This window comes from Diceros bicornis, chromosome 8 (assembly GCF_020826845.1).
Source record: "Diceros bicornis minor isolate mBicDic1 chromosome 8, mDicBic1.mat.cur, whole genome shotgun sequence".
NCBI classification, from domain to species: domain Eukaryota; kingdom Metazoa; phylum Chordata; class Mammalia; order Perissodactyla; family Rhinocerotidae; genus Diceros; species Diceros bicornis.
The window spans coordinates 54,409,719-54,423,639 of NC_080747.1; the positions used below are offsets into that span (position 1 = coordinate 54,409,719).

A 13,921-nucleotide genomic window follows, 5' to 3' on the forward strand; every position below is an offset into this window, starting at 1 on the left:
TGACAATTATCTAGAGTAGCTACGTGGGAAAATCTGTAATAAATTTACCCTATAATTCCCTCAGCATTAAAGATTTAACTTGCTTTTAAAATAAATTCATACAGTAGACTGGGCAATATTTGTTATGAAACTTTGATGATGGTCTCTTTTTTTTTTTTGTGAGCAAGATCAGCCCTGAGCTAACATCCATGCTAATCCTCCTCTTTTTGCTGAGGAAGACCGGCTCTGAGCTAACATCTATTGCCAATCCTCCTCCTTTTTTTCCCCAAAGCCGCAGTGGATAGTTGTATGTCATAGTTGAACATCCTTCTAGTTGCTGTATGTGGGACGCAGCCTCAGCGTGGCCAGAGAAGTGGTGCGTCGGTGCGCGCCCGGGGTTCCAAACCCCGGCTGCCAGTAGTGGAGCGCACGCACCTAACCGCTAAGCCACGGGGCCGGCCCGATGATGGTCTCTTGACCAATAAACACAGATATATTTTTCTCAACCTGGAACACTTTGAGCATAAAATGAATCCTTGATGATTCAACGATTCAGGAAGGCCTTGAGAATCCTTGTGGTTTGATTTACATATTTTCAAAATTTACATAATTCCTATATTCTTTGCATTTTTGTTGATTATTGTAAGTCATAGTGTGCCTAGGTTTAAAAGCAAATGGTGATTGTATTCTCTTTCTGTCATGCCAAAGGATTTAATGTTTCCATATGAGGTTAATGGGAGAGATGAGGCAATAAGCTTCTGAGGAAAAAAAGAATGAATGAGACACACTGATCTAGTATGGTTATATAGAATAAGAATCATTATTTCAAACTGTCTTCAACAAACACATTGAATTGCTCACCATATCTGTAAGTATCTAAGTGATGTTGTGCCTTGTTTTGTAGAAATGGACATATATCAATACGTGCACATACATTTGGAGAGAATGAACATTCAATAATTCCTTTAGAGTACAGGTTCTATATTATCAAACCTACAATTGGGATGTTACATCCATTATCAAAGGCTAAAATGAGAGTGACAGCAACCAGGTGAATCTTTTTAAAGGGCTGTGAGGTAATAAGAAGAAGCTAGTGAAACCAAACTTTTTCTTAAATAGCTCCATTGTACAAAAGGAAGCAAGTAGCCGTTGCTATATTTGTAAATACACATACATTCCACTGGGAAAGGAGTTAAACTGAGTGAAAGAACACGTCTTTGCATGTCTTTAGGTAAGGAGTGATGCTGAGGCTGGATGCACAGTAAAAGCCAAGCAGCATTACTGGTCTCCCAATACATACGGAAGGGTGAATCATTTTACACAATCCTAACTATTGAATAGATTCTTTAGCAATGGATAAAACTACAAAATTCTGCATCAACATGAAGTTAAAGTATTCTGAGTATTTGCACAATAATGTTGATGTTGTGAATAGAGTACTTAATATTCTTGTGTCTATGTGCAGTGTTTGAAACACAGTTAAGCTCGATAATTCTCTTTTGGTATACCTTTTGCATTAGAATAATAAATATCAATATACCCATATAGTGTTATTTTTATTTTATTTTCCACCTCTTTTTCTCTTTGGCATAACATATTTGTAACCGTTAAACAGGTAGCGAATCACTTAAAAATAAATTTTGATCTAAGAAGCTAAATTGTGAAGGTTGTATTGTCAGAAGAGGAAGGGACCTTTACATCACAACATCTTGCTGGAATTAACTGGAGGAGTCTCATATATGAGGCATACCAGCTTCAGGCCTCAGATACAACTACTCCCTTTTTTCCGTTTTTCCTGTTTTAGCAAACCTCTGGCAACAAAACAGACAGCATTTTGTGATGACAAACATAGCAGTTGCTACACAGGCCAACAGGAACCCAAGCACATCCAAAGAGTGGTACTGGAACCAGGTGAGGTTATGGGAGGCTGACCGCAGGTGTTTGGCTTCTTTGTGGTTCATGACAAACTTGATCCTGAAGACTGCTCGATCTAGAGGCTTCATTGGTTGATCATGATGAATTCTTGATAATTTCATAGCATTCTCTTTATATCTAAAGGAGAAACACAAAGAGAGCAACATTGAAAGGAATTAAATTGCCTAAGCATGTCATTCCCATGAAAGATTTTTGAAGTGTCATACATATGTTTCAAAATAAATATCATAGAATTGCACAAGAAGTATATTTTTATTTGGATCTTCACAGATAGTTTGGTTTTTAAATTGGAATTTTTTGATGACAAATATTTTAAAAAGTGAAGATGAAGATAAGGTGAGAAAGTTAAATATTTTCTAGCAGAGGACAAGATAGGAGCCATTCAAAGGGCCATAATTCAGACGACGAATGCATTTTAGGATGATGCTCTTGAAGTTTTTAAAGAGGAATTGTGTCATCATGGGTGAAATGCCGCCTCACCAATCTCTGTGTTTCAATTCTTCTGTTCATATCTCTACTATTTTCCACCCAGTAGCCAGAATGATTCTTTTCAAATGCATGTTAGATTATGACACCTCCCTGCTCAAAATTTCTATCTGATTTCTCATCCCATGTAGAACAGATTCCAAGTCTGTACTTTGGCCTACAGGACCTACATGGACAGACCCCTGGCAACTTCTTCTCCAATCTTTTTGTCCCATGTACACTACATTGTCAGCACATTGGCCTTCTAGCTATTCTTTGAAGCTGCTAAATGTGTCCCCACCTCAGCACCTTTGCACTTTTCATCCCCTCTTTCCCTCTCCTGGAGCACTCTTCCCTGCAACACAGCAAGGCTTGCTTCTAACTCCCGATGGAGGCTTTGGCTTCAGTGTCACTTCTCAGAGAGGTTTTTCTGGCCACACTCAAGCACTCTTAGACGTTTCTTCCATATTTTTTATTTTTTTCTCTTTCTAGATTTCTAAATTCAATACATTTTGTAAAATATACCTTTAAGTAACAAATACAGAAGAAAAATGCACATATCCTAAGTGAACAGCTCACAATTTCATAATCAGTTAGACAATTTCATGAAATGAATACACCTACTACCTACACATTGATATAGGATACCACAAGCTACTAGAAGCTCCTCATTTTCTTGGGCCTCTTAGTAACTAATTCTTTCTACAAATTAACTGCTTCATTACTTTCCACGTCATAGATTAGTTTTTCTGGTTTAAATATTGGAGTTATATAGTAATACTCATTTTTGTCTTTTGGTAGCAGTTGTTGGTGAACTAATGAGTAATACTCACTAGTGTTTGTCCTGTCTATATCAGTCACTGGTGAATTCCATTGCTGTGTATATCCAATGTATGACGGTACCACCTACTATCTCTTCATAATGATTGACAGACATGTGGATTGTTAATAATATTTTGACCATTTCTACTAATGCTGTTGTAAATATTCTTGTAAATGTCTTTTGGTTTACACATTTATACATTTATGTTGCATAATCCCTAGAAGGGAATTGCTGAGAAGATGCTGCCTGTATGATTATGATTTCTTTGTTGACTCTGAATTATTTAGAAATGTATTGCTTAATTTTCAAAATTTAGAGTTTTTTTAGTTCTTTTTTTTGATGATTTCTCACTTAATTCTTTTCTGGCCAGATAATATGCTCTTTATGGTTTGAAAATTTTCAAATGATAAGTCTTAGTTTTGCCCCAGCATGCATGATCAATTCTATTAATTATTCTATATGCTGTAAAAATGTGTTTTCACCATTGTTATATATATGTATATAATATATACACAAATAGATTACATTTTAAAATTGTGTTCTTCAAACCTTTTATGTACTTATTTTATTATATCTTTCTGTATTATAGAAAAAGGTCTTTAAAAGCATCCTATTATAACTATAGATTTATGTGTGTTTTTTTGGTCTACTTTTACTTAGTTTATTTGGAGGATTTACTAGTAGGTGTTACAAATTAATAATTTGTATTGTTTTTAAGGATTAACCTATTTATCAATATGAAGTATTTATCTTTTATTTTAGAATTGCTTCTGGTCTACTATGTCTGATATTAGTATAGCTATGTACATCTTCCTCTGGTTACTGTTAAAACAGATCTTTTCCTACCTTTGTACTTACAATTTTCTTGTACTAGTCTATTTAAACATGTCTTGTGAATAGTATATATAGTTAGCTTTTAAAATCCTTTCTGACAATCTTTGTCTTTAAATGATTTACTTTGTTTATATTTACTGTAAGTCCTGACATCTTTATATATATTCACACAGAAGCATACAAAGCAATATTCATAATAGCCAAACGTGGAACAACCAAAATATTCATGAACTGATAAGTAGGTAAATAAAATGTGCTATGTCTTTATCATAGAATATTATTCAGCAAAGAAAGCTACAACAGGGAAGAAATTCAAAAACATTATCCTATGTGAGAGATGCTAGTTGCCAAAGACCATATATTGTATGATTCCGTGTATACGAAATGTCCAGAAGGGCTAATCTATAGAGATGGAAAGCTGATTAGTGGTTACTTGGGCAGGCGGTAACGGGAAGTTCTAAGACATGTCAGGTTTCTTTTTGTGGTGATTAAAATGACCTAAATTTATATTATTCTGATGGTTTCATAGGTCTGTAAACATTCCACATATATTTTCTTTTTTAAAGATTTTTTTTTTAATAATTTTATTTATTTATTTATTTTTCCCCCAAAGCCCCAGTGGATAGTTGTATGTCATAGCCGCACATCCTTCTAGTTGCTGTATGTGGGAAGCGGCCCCAGCGTGGCCGGAGAAGCAGTGCCTCAGTGTGCGACCGGGATCAGAACCCGGGCCACCAGTAGCGGAGCGCGTACACTTAACCGCTAAGCCACGGGGCCGGCCCTCCACATATATTTGAATTTTATAATTTCAATGGTGAATTATAGTATGTAAATTATATCTCATTATAAGATCTGTTAAAATAATGATAATAATAAAATCAATTTTTGATAAAAAGAGATTTATAGTTTAAGGGATTATAGCTACTAAATTGAAAGTTTATGATATTTCTTCTCATTCATTATTCTTTCCTTCTCTGGTTCTATCATGTTTTAAAAAATGTATCCTTCTTACAGTTACCTATGTAACTTTATATTATTTGAGTAGAAAATTGTTGCACCAGTTGGGTACCCATTAAATCTATGGGGTTAAAATACAGCTTTGAAATAAATGTCTGGGTGAAAATAAAAGTGGATTTAAGAATGGTTAAATCATGTCCATAATTTCATAATTAGACTCTTAAAAATTGAGTGAAAATCATAATCTCCTTTGGCAAATGAATCTATCTGTAAATACTATCTATTAAATAAATAGTGATGCTTATGATGGGTCATTAATGACCGTCTTCAATGTGTTGAGCAAATCTATACTTGACATTGTGTTCAAGTCCAATCTAATAGCTGCTCCCTTGGTCTTCATGTGAACAATATTATCGGGTTGATCTGCAAACAAAGGAATGCCCAGCATAGGGATCCCATGGTAGACCGCCTCATAGATGCCATTGGCTCCACCATGAGTTATAAAGGCTTTGGTTTTTGGATGACCTAGGATTGGGTGAATTTCAGCAAATTGTTAAGTATAAATCTTAGAATAAAATAATAGTAGAGCAATGTAAGACAGGAAAGAGGCATTATATTTTAGATAACAGATTATTATACACATGAAACTATATTGTCTTTCAGAACTCAAAGGATGAAGCACCTAAGTCTGCTCTAGAGGTAAGTGAAGGCTACATAGAAGATTGATGTATGACTTGAGAATTGAAAAGTGAATACAAGATTGCCAAGCGGACAACATTGAAACAGAATGTTCTGGATAGAAAAAGAATGCATGGAAAGAAAAGAGTGGAGCTATGTTAGAATATACTCTCTCAATGAAATAGTGAAGTCACAGTCTGATAAGTAGTGTGTCAAGGCAGCAGGAAGTTGGTGGTGATGCAGAATCATAGGAAGGAATGGTTAAGCTTATCCTTTCCCAGTAGAACTAGGAAATAAATACAAGAAAGTTAATTTTTTTTGAGGTTTCCAATAATAAATCTTCAACAAATTTCTTTCCTGTTGAACTATTATCTTCCCTTTGGAGTTACTCTCATTTCAGTGTTTGTTTTCCAGAGTCTTACCGAGAAGGTCATTCTGGGAGATCCACTTATAGAGCCGAGTATTTGGCCCTAAATTATCTGGTTTCTAGCCATCAAATCTCCATATAACCTGTTAGAATAAAGAAAATACCTTATTTGATGAGTCAGACTTCTAAGATATAGCATGTTAAAATCTGAATAGATTAGGAGGCATCTAGTTAAACCTGTTCATTATGACAGATGAGGAAATGAGAACAAGAGATGCTAAGTAACAAGAACTACTAAAACATTGATGTAATAGGAATACTCACCTTTTATGTACTTACTTTATATTTAATCAAGTATTAATGCAATCATGATTGGATTAGAAAAATGAGATTTTCAATGCTGAATTCAAGTAGATACAATTTTTTAGGCATTCATTATAATTCTAGTGCAAAAGAATGCAAATTACTATTGATCTGCTAACTTATTTTAACTGTTTATTATACTAGCTCTCAACTTCCCTATATTAGCCTGCTTATTTCTTTTTGAGTGTTGGGAGAAGTGGCTTACTTATATCCACTTATTCCATAAGTTATATTATTAGAGTTTTACATCTTTTGATTTAGAAAGAGGGAAATGTATGCAATCAGCTATATGTGAGAAAAAAATAATTCTGATTATTAATAACTTATTATTAATAATAAATAATTTCTGCTTGGTAAGTACATTTATCTTCTTTTAAATTATTAATTATTAATCACTACTTCCAAGAAAAATTTCAAGTAGTAATTTTTTTGTATAAGTCTCAAGTATTATCACTATTGTTAGGTTTGAAAATTCTTTAAATGTTGAAAAGAAGAGCCTGTTGGTATTTCATAGATAACAGTATAGCTGTCGAAAAAAATCAAATATCATGATGATGCTAGATTTTATTCCACTTATTGTTAATACTTCAAGAATATGCTCCAAACATTGGTAGCATGATTAATATGGTTTCTTTATAGCCAAGCCATTTCCAAGTCCAGTACCAAAATTAGGTGCAGATTTTGGAATTCCCAAGCATTCCTCAGAAGCTATATTCTAATTTACCAGTGGTTAATGTCTATTTGCTATGTGAGTCTTAAAGTAACTTAGCTTCTCAACAAATTAGCATAGATGATAAGCAGAAAGCTATATCAGGTAGGAAACTAAAAAGTAGGTTAAAAATACCCAGAGATTCCAGGTATGTTCTAGATATTAGAAATATTTTACACTATATTTTATGGAAAAGAGAACACTTGAAATTTTCCCATGCTAGGCTTGCTTCTAGTTGACTCCTTTTTATATTCCCTTCTCCCTCTACAATCACGAAGTGTTATTATTTAGATGGATTAGAAGCAGAGTTCTTGTGGTAACACATTTTTAAAGCACAGGGTCACCTTAAAGGTTGCACCTATCTCCACCCTTTCTCTTTTGTCTTCCTGCTTCAGACTTTAGCAGGGTCCAGTCTACAAGGGAAGGTTTTTCTCTTTCATATTTTGAGATTGGTTTTTCTCTTTCTTTAAATCATCATGAGTGGATAGGTACCTGGATGCAGCTTGGTGACCTCTGGTCATCCTTTCTCTGCATTGCATCCTGAAAAGCACATCGAATAGGCCTATACTTAATTTAGGGGAAGTAAAAGAGGCCTGGATTGCCTGGCAAGCCTAAACTGCAGGATGCCTTTCAGACTGTCATCACTTCTTGCTTAATGTTACTGTTAAAATTTAACTTGTATTGTGTATAGTGCCCTCATGAATCTTGCAAGGAAAAGGAGCAAATGACAGGGCAGAATGTGATGATATCTGTACATGCCCACCATACCATTATAATACCAAAACTTCACACTGCACCTCTTAAATATACTTATTTCTGATCTCAACGTTAATGCCAAAGTTATTGTCAATCAAAAACATCCTCTGCACTGTTGACACCTGCCATGTATACTTTAGTTTTTAAACTCATATCTGAGATAAATTGGATCTATCATAACATAACGAAGTTTACCTTTCATGCAGGAAATTTCTGTAATCAGACCCTTTTCAAAATTTAACAGATGCAGGGCCGGCCCCATGGCTTAGCGGTTAAGTGCAGGCGCTCTGCTACTGGCGGCCCGGGTTCAGATCCGGGTGCACACCAATGCACTGCTTCTCCGGCCATACTGAGGCCGCGTCCCACATACAGCAACTAGAAGGATGTGCATCTATGACATACAACTATCTACTGGGGCTTTGGGGGAAAAAAAAGGAGGAGGATTGGCAATAGATGTTAGCTCAGAGCCAGCCTTCCTCAGCAAAAAGAGGAGGATTAGCATGGATGTTAGCTCAGGGTTGATCTTCCTCACAAAAAAAAAAAAAAATTTAACATATGCAGTAAATTGTTGTCCACTATGAATTACTTTATGTAACATTTTGTTGAATCTGGGCAAGGGCTGATGCAATCACATCAGCCCTTTCTTCTGTCATGTTACTGACCATTGATCCCAGAGTAAACATCACAATACCATTTTCTCCAGAGCTCTGGGAAACTCTTCCATTTCCTGTGAAGAAATAATTTGCTCCATTGCAAAAGAACAGCAGCATAGCAAACACTATTGAAAGGATTGTTACAAACAACTAAGGAGAGAAAATCATCTATTATCAGGAATTACTAGAGTAGTGCCTGTTTATTTTTAATTTTGGTAAAATATCCATAACAAAATTTACCTTCTTAACCTTGCTTACGTGTACAATTCAGTCGTATGTACATTCTCATTTTTGTACAACCAATCTCTAGAACTTTTCATCTTACAAATTGAAACTATACCCATTATACAATAATTCCCTGGCAACTGTCATTCTACTTTCTGTTTCTATGAATTGGACTAGTCTAGATAATTTATGTAAGTGAATCATATGGCATTTGTCATTTTTCACGAGTGGTCCATTTCACTTAGAATAGTGTCCTTAAGTTTCAGCAGTGTTGTGGCATATGTTATAATTTCCTTCAATTTTAAAGGTGAGCAGTATTCCATTGTGTGTGAATACCACATTTTGCTTATTAATTCATCTGTCAATGGACACTTGGTTTTCTTCCACATTTTGTCTCTTGTGAATAGTGCTGCTAAGAAGATAGGTGTGCATATACCTCATCAGGATCCTACTGTCAATTGATTTGGATAAATACCAAGAAGTGGAATTTGTGGACCTTCTGGTAATTCTATTTTTAATTTTCTGAGGAACCTCCATTCTGTTTTCCTCAGTGGCTGTTTATAACAGATCTAATTCCTCAGTTCCTTTGGAATGATACAATTGATATGAGATTGATTTCTTTTATTATGTGTATTTTTGCAAATCTGCGTGTGTGTGTGCGTATGTGAATAAGCAAGAAGTGAAATAGATCCAGTAGTGTGGAAGAAATGCTCTTAGACAAGATTACACCTAGACTCTTCGGTTGCACTGTTATTAATACCAATATAGATTTTTGGAAGGAGGTCACAGAGCAGGATCTTAACTTGCCTTTGATTCTCTACTATTACAGTTCTACTAAATCACTTGTGTTTATTCCAGGCAGATTTTCTGGAGAATTATTTTAATTTAGTCATTAGTACTTTATTTCTCTGACTATGAGCACTAAGAAAATGTTTGTTATGATTGGGATGACTTTACATCTTTTTTCTCTCAGCTCTATGCTAACTTATACCTCATCTTAACCTTTGTCAGTATTTACCAAGCTCCCCCTGGTAAATCACTCTTTAAAGGCTGGAGAATTGCTGTCATTCACGAGTCTAGTATTACTGTTTGGAGTTTCCATGAAATAGCTCTAAGATTCCTATTTATAATCCAGAAATATACATGTATAGTTACTTATTGGAGTGACAATATTTCTGGTTTGTTTATGTATGACACCTTTTGCCCTGAAGTCATATTGTAAAGAAGATGTCCTAGCAGAATGTACTATGTGTAACTGGCTGTGAGGGGCCCTCATCATCCCCTGATTGAGTCCCCCAGGGAGCACCTGTTCCACAGTGGGAGAGGTACAGCAGGGCTTTCTGCAGCACATAATCTGGTCATCCTCTTGCCTGGAATTACTACGGAATTACTTTGACTTGTAGTCCCATTTTCTTGCCAAGTTACAAATAATTTATTATTTTCTATACTGGAATATTTGCTTATTGTTCAGTATACTCTGTTACCAAAAAACAAAAAAAAAAAGAAAAATTATGAGCCAAAAATTTCCTGAATATCTTGTCAAAACTCCATACAAATCATTTTTTTCTGTCCTGTTTTAAATTCATTATTTGTTCTTTTCTTTCTGGAAAATAATGACATAACCCTTCCAATATTAAGAGTATACTTTATGATTCTAATCACTGTATTTCGATAATCCCTGCTGGATGTCCTTTAGCATTGTAGTCTTTCCTTATCATTATACTTTTCACACAGTTTTTGTTACATGGTTGCATTCTATCTTTCCAAGTAGAATGTTAGGTGTGTATCGGGGAAAATTGTGTGTATACACTGCTTCTCTGCATATCACGCAATTATCTCTGGACTATGCTAGTCACTTTAAGAATATTCTTTGAATGAATGACTGATATTATCTTATGTGTTGAATAATGAGGCCTTAATTTGACCCTATTCCCAAAGTCTTCCAGATATAAAATTTTATTCTGAAATGATGATGAATCACAGATTCTTGTAATGGTATTGAAATATGTGAGTTTCTAATTGGTAGGTCACTTTAACTAGCTTCCTATATCTCTCACTGTAGTCAAACATTCTAAATGAAGAATGCAGAATCATTTCTATTGAAAATGCAAAGTAAACAAACCAAACAGGAATAGGTCACCTTAGGCAGGGGTTTGGCAGGTTTACAGTGATATCCTCCAATATATTCAAAATGTGGTAGGAATGGGCGAGGAAATTCAAAATCCCCATGGGTTCCAATGAGTCACATTTCAGCTTTCTCTATTAACTAAGATAATGTAGTGGATCTTCCTGAAGGGAAAAAGGCAAACAAAAGTAGAAGAAATGAGAGTATTGTGATGTGAACATACCAGGTAATTTTTTGAAAGGAGTTTGGAATGATATAGCCAAAGACGTTTAAAAGTATCTGTGGTGGGCCAGCCCCGTGGCTTAGCGGTTAAGTGCGCACGCTCTGCTGCTGGTGGCCCGGGTTCAGAACCCCGGGCGCGCACCGACACACTGCTTCTCTGGCCATGCTGAGGCTGCGTCCCACATACAGCAACTAGAAGGATGTGCAGCTATGACATACAACTATCTACTGGGGCTTTGGGGGAGGAAAAAAAAAAAGTATCTGTGGTTACATAATACAAATATACATGTGTGTATATATCTATGTCTATATGTATATACATATACATATATACAAAACATACATTTTATATATGTTGTTTATATGTGGGTATATATATAACAAAGTGTAAGAGACTTCCATCTTTAACATCAAATCAGTGTATTCACAATCATAAACAATTATTAAACCACTAAAGAATTAAACATGCATTTGCTTACTCTGTAAAGCTGCAAAAGTAAGTGATGCAAATGTAAACGACTTCAATTGCTCAGTTAACCCTACTACACCCATGGAAACATCTTTCCCTAGAATATTCAGTGTAGTTTCTACAATTTAGCAAGCTATCCCCTTGATCCTAGATTTTCCAAGTAAACTGAGTTTTTGAAAGTACGGCTACTCCTGCATTTGATTCATGTTAGGAGTTTAGTAATGTTTGCATATTAAATAAAAAACAGCTGGAAAGGTTTCATACAGTATAGAAATAGATGTGCTCATCCTTAACTTTGGCTCATTTTATCTTTAAGGGAGAGACATCGTTTTCGAAAAATTTAGACTAGTAACTTGTATGTCCACCTTTTGACAAAATTTTAGGCCTTTAAAACAGATGATTTGTAAGTACTTAGTGAGGGAATGTGTAATCATTAGAAACTCAAATTATAAGTTCATGTGTCTGAGATAGAACCATTATATCTTTTAATTGTGAAGGAATCCTTCAGGTACGATGGCAAAATAGTTTAACTTTTCAGTGAATCTAAAGTATACAAGAGAAAACAATTTCCTCAATGCTTCCTAGACAATTGTCTTAGAAATATGTAACTCCTCAATATACGTCTTCTTTGATTAAGGTATTTAGTGAGGTTTCTAATGAATTTTATTGAAGATGAAAAAAATTATAGTAAAATTGATGTGTAGGATGAATAGGCAGAGCCGAAAGGGTTTTAGGGCACTGAAACTACTCTGTATGATATTATAATGGTAGACACACATTATAATTTTGTCCAAACTCATAGAATGTACAACACCAAGAGGGAACCCTAATAAAAAATATTGACTTTGGATGATAATGATATGTCAAGATAGTTTCATCACTTGTAACAAATGTACTTTGGTGGAGGATGTTCATAATAGGGGAGGCAATGCATGTAAGAGAGAAAGGCATATATGGTAAATCTTTACTCAATACAGCTGAGGACCACAAACTCCTCTATGAAATAAAGCCTATTATAAACAAAGAAAAAAAAACCAAACAAGAATGGATATGTGTTTGCTTAATGAACTCCTCAGTGCTTCAATTTTTGGTTTATGATTTCCTGGAGTGTCCTGTACTACTAATGGACCAAAGGATTGCAACTGACTGTATAATTTAAGCATTTCTGTAATATTTGTGAAATTGAGAATGATTTTATATTTTGATTTCAACATTTCACTTATAAAAGACTTTATATCTGTACAAACTCACCTTCCAAGGCAGTAAGAAAGTTAGGACTTCAAGCTGCCAACTGAAAACATGACTTAGCCAGTACTTCTCTGTAGGAACTGATCCCACTTCTTCTCATTAAATGTTTGGAACCAAAAGTCAAACTAAAGCACATATATCACATTTTTTACGCTCTCCATGAATGTCATTTGATGACTTAATTCTGATGTAACAACAGGTACGTAGGACGGTGGGAGTGGAAGTCTCCACTATATTTTCCAGTTCTATAGCCTGGAATGGAGCAGAGACTGTACACTAAAGGTATATTCAGTAGCTCAGCCAGCAGCTCACCATAGGCTCCAATGGCTTCTGCAAGAATGAGATGAAACCTTTATTCTTGTAATTTTGTGATACGTTTCTTGTTCAAAACTACGTTTTTACAGAGCTTTTCAATACAATCAGAATATTGACTGAAGAATTCTTGCACTAGTGAAAAACAGGTCCAAAATGTATCTTTTGGCAGATCATATGTTCATTTGTCAATCACTTTTCTGAAAAAAAAAAACCTCAAAATCATGTTTTGTTAAAGATGTAGGATAAATTTTGAATTTAATAGCAGATGGTTTGTTGGGATCAACAAGAATGGAAGCTGAAGATGTCAGAACACTCACTTTATGACCGCTCTGGACAAGTTCATCCAGGATTGTCTTCCTATTGATTAATGGGCTGTATTCTGTGGGCCACACCAGCACCTTTCCACCACTCCCAGGGCTAAAGTAAAAACTCAGCTGTAGCAGCAGAAGAACTGAAATCCATTTCATATTCATTCTGGCGGAACTCAATGCCTCTTTGCAAACTGCTGATCCCTTCTACAATTGCTTATGCTTATATTCAAGGAGAAATCAATCAGGAAGTTAAAATATAACTCTTACACCCCAAAATAAATACATTGTTGGAATATTCAGAGCATTTGGATTAGAAGTGCAAAAACCAAAAGGTAGATGACTTTTATACACTTGTTTAAGGTCTGTTTTAAGATTAAAAGTGCTATCATCCACTAAGAGGTGATGTCCTTGTATGTAGAAGAAGTCACCTGTATTTAGAAGTGTATCAAGAACAGTGACAAGGGAGAGGCACCCGTGTCTGCCGTCT

The 13,921-nt window shown here is 35.1% G+C and overlaps 1 pseudogene; it reads right to left on the reverse strand.

Moving 5' to 3' along the window:
• Positions 1-1,751: 1,751 nt before the first annotated feature.
• On the reverse strand, positions 1,752-13,596 carry LOC131409653 (UDP-glucuronosyltransferase 2B31-like; annotated as a pseudogene).
• Positions 13,597-13,921: the final 325 nt, after the last annotated feature.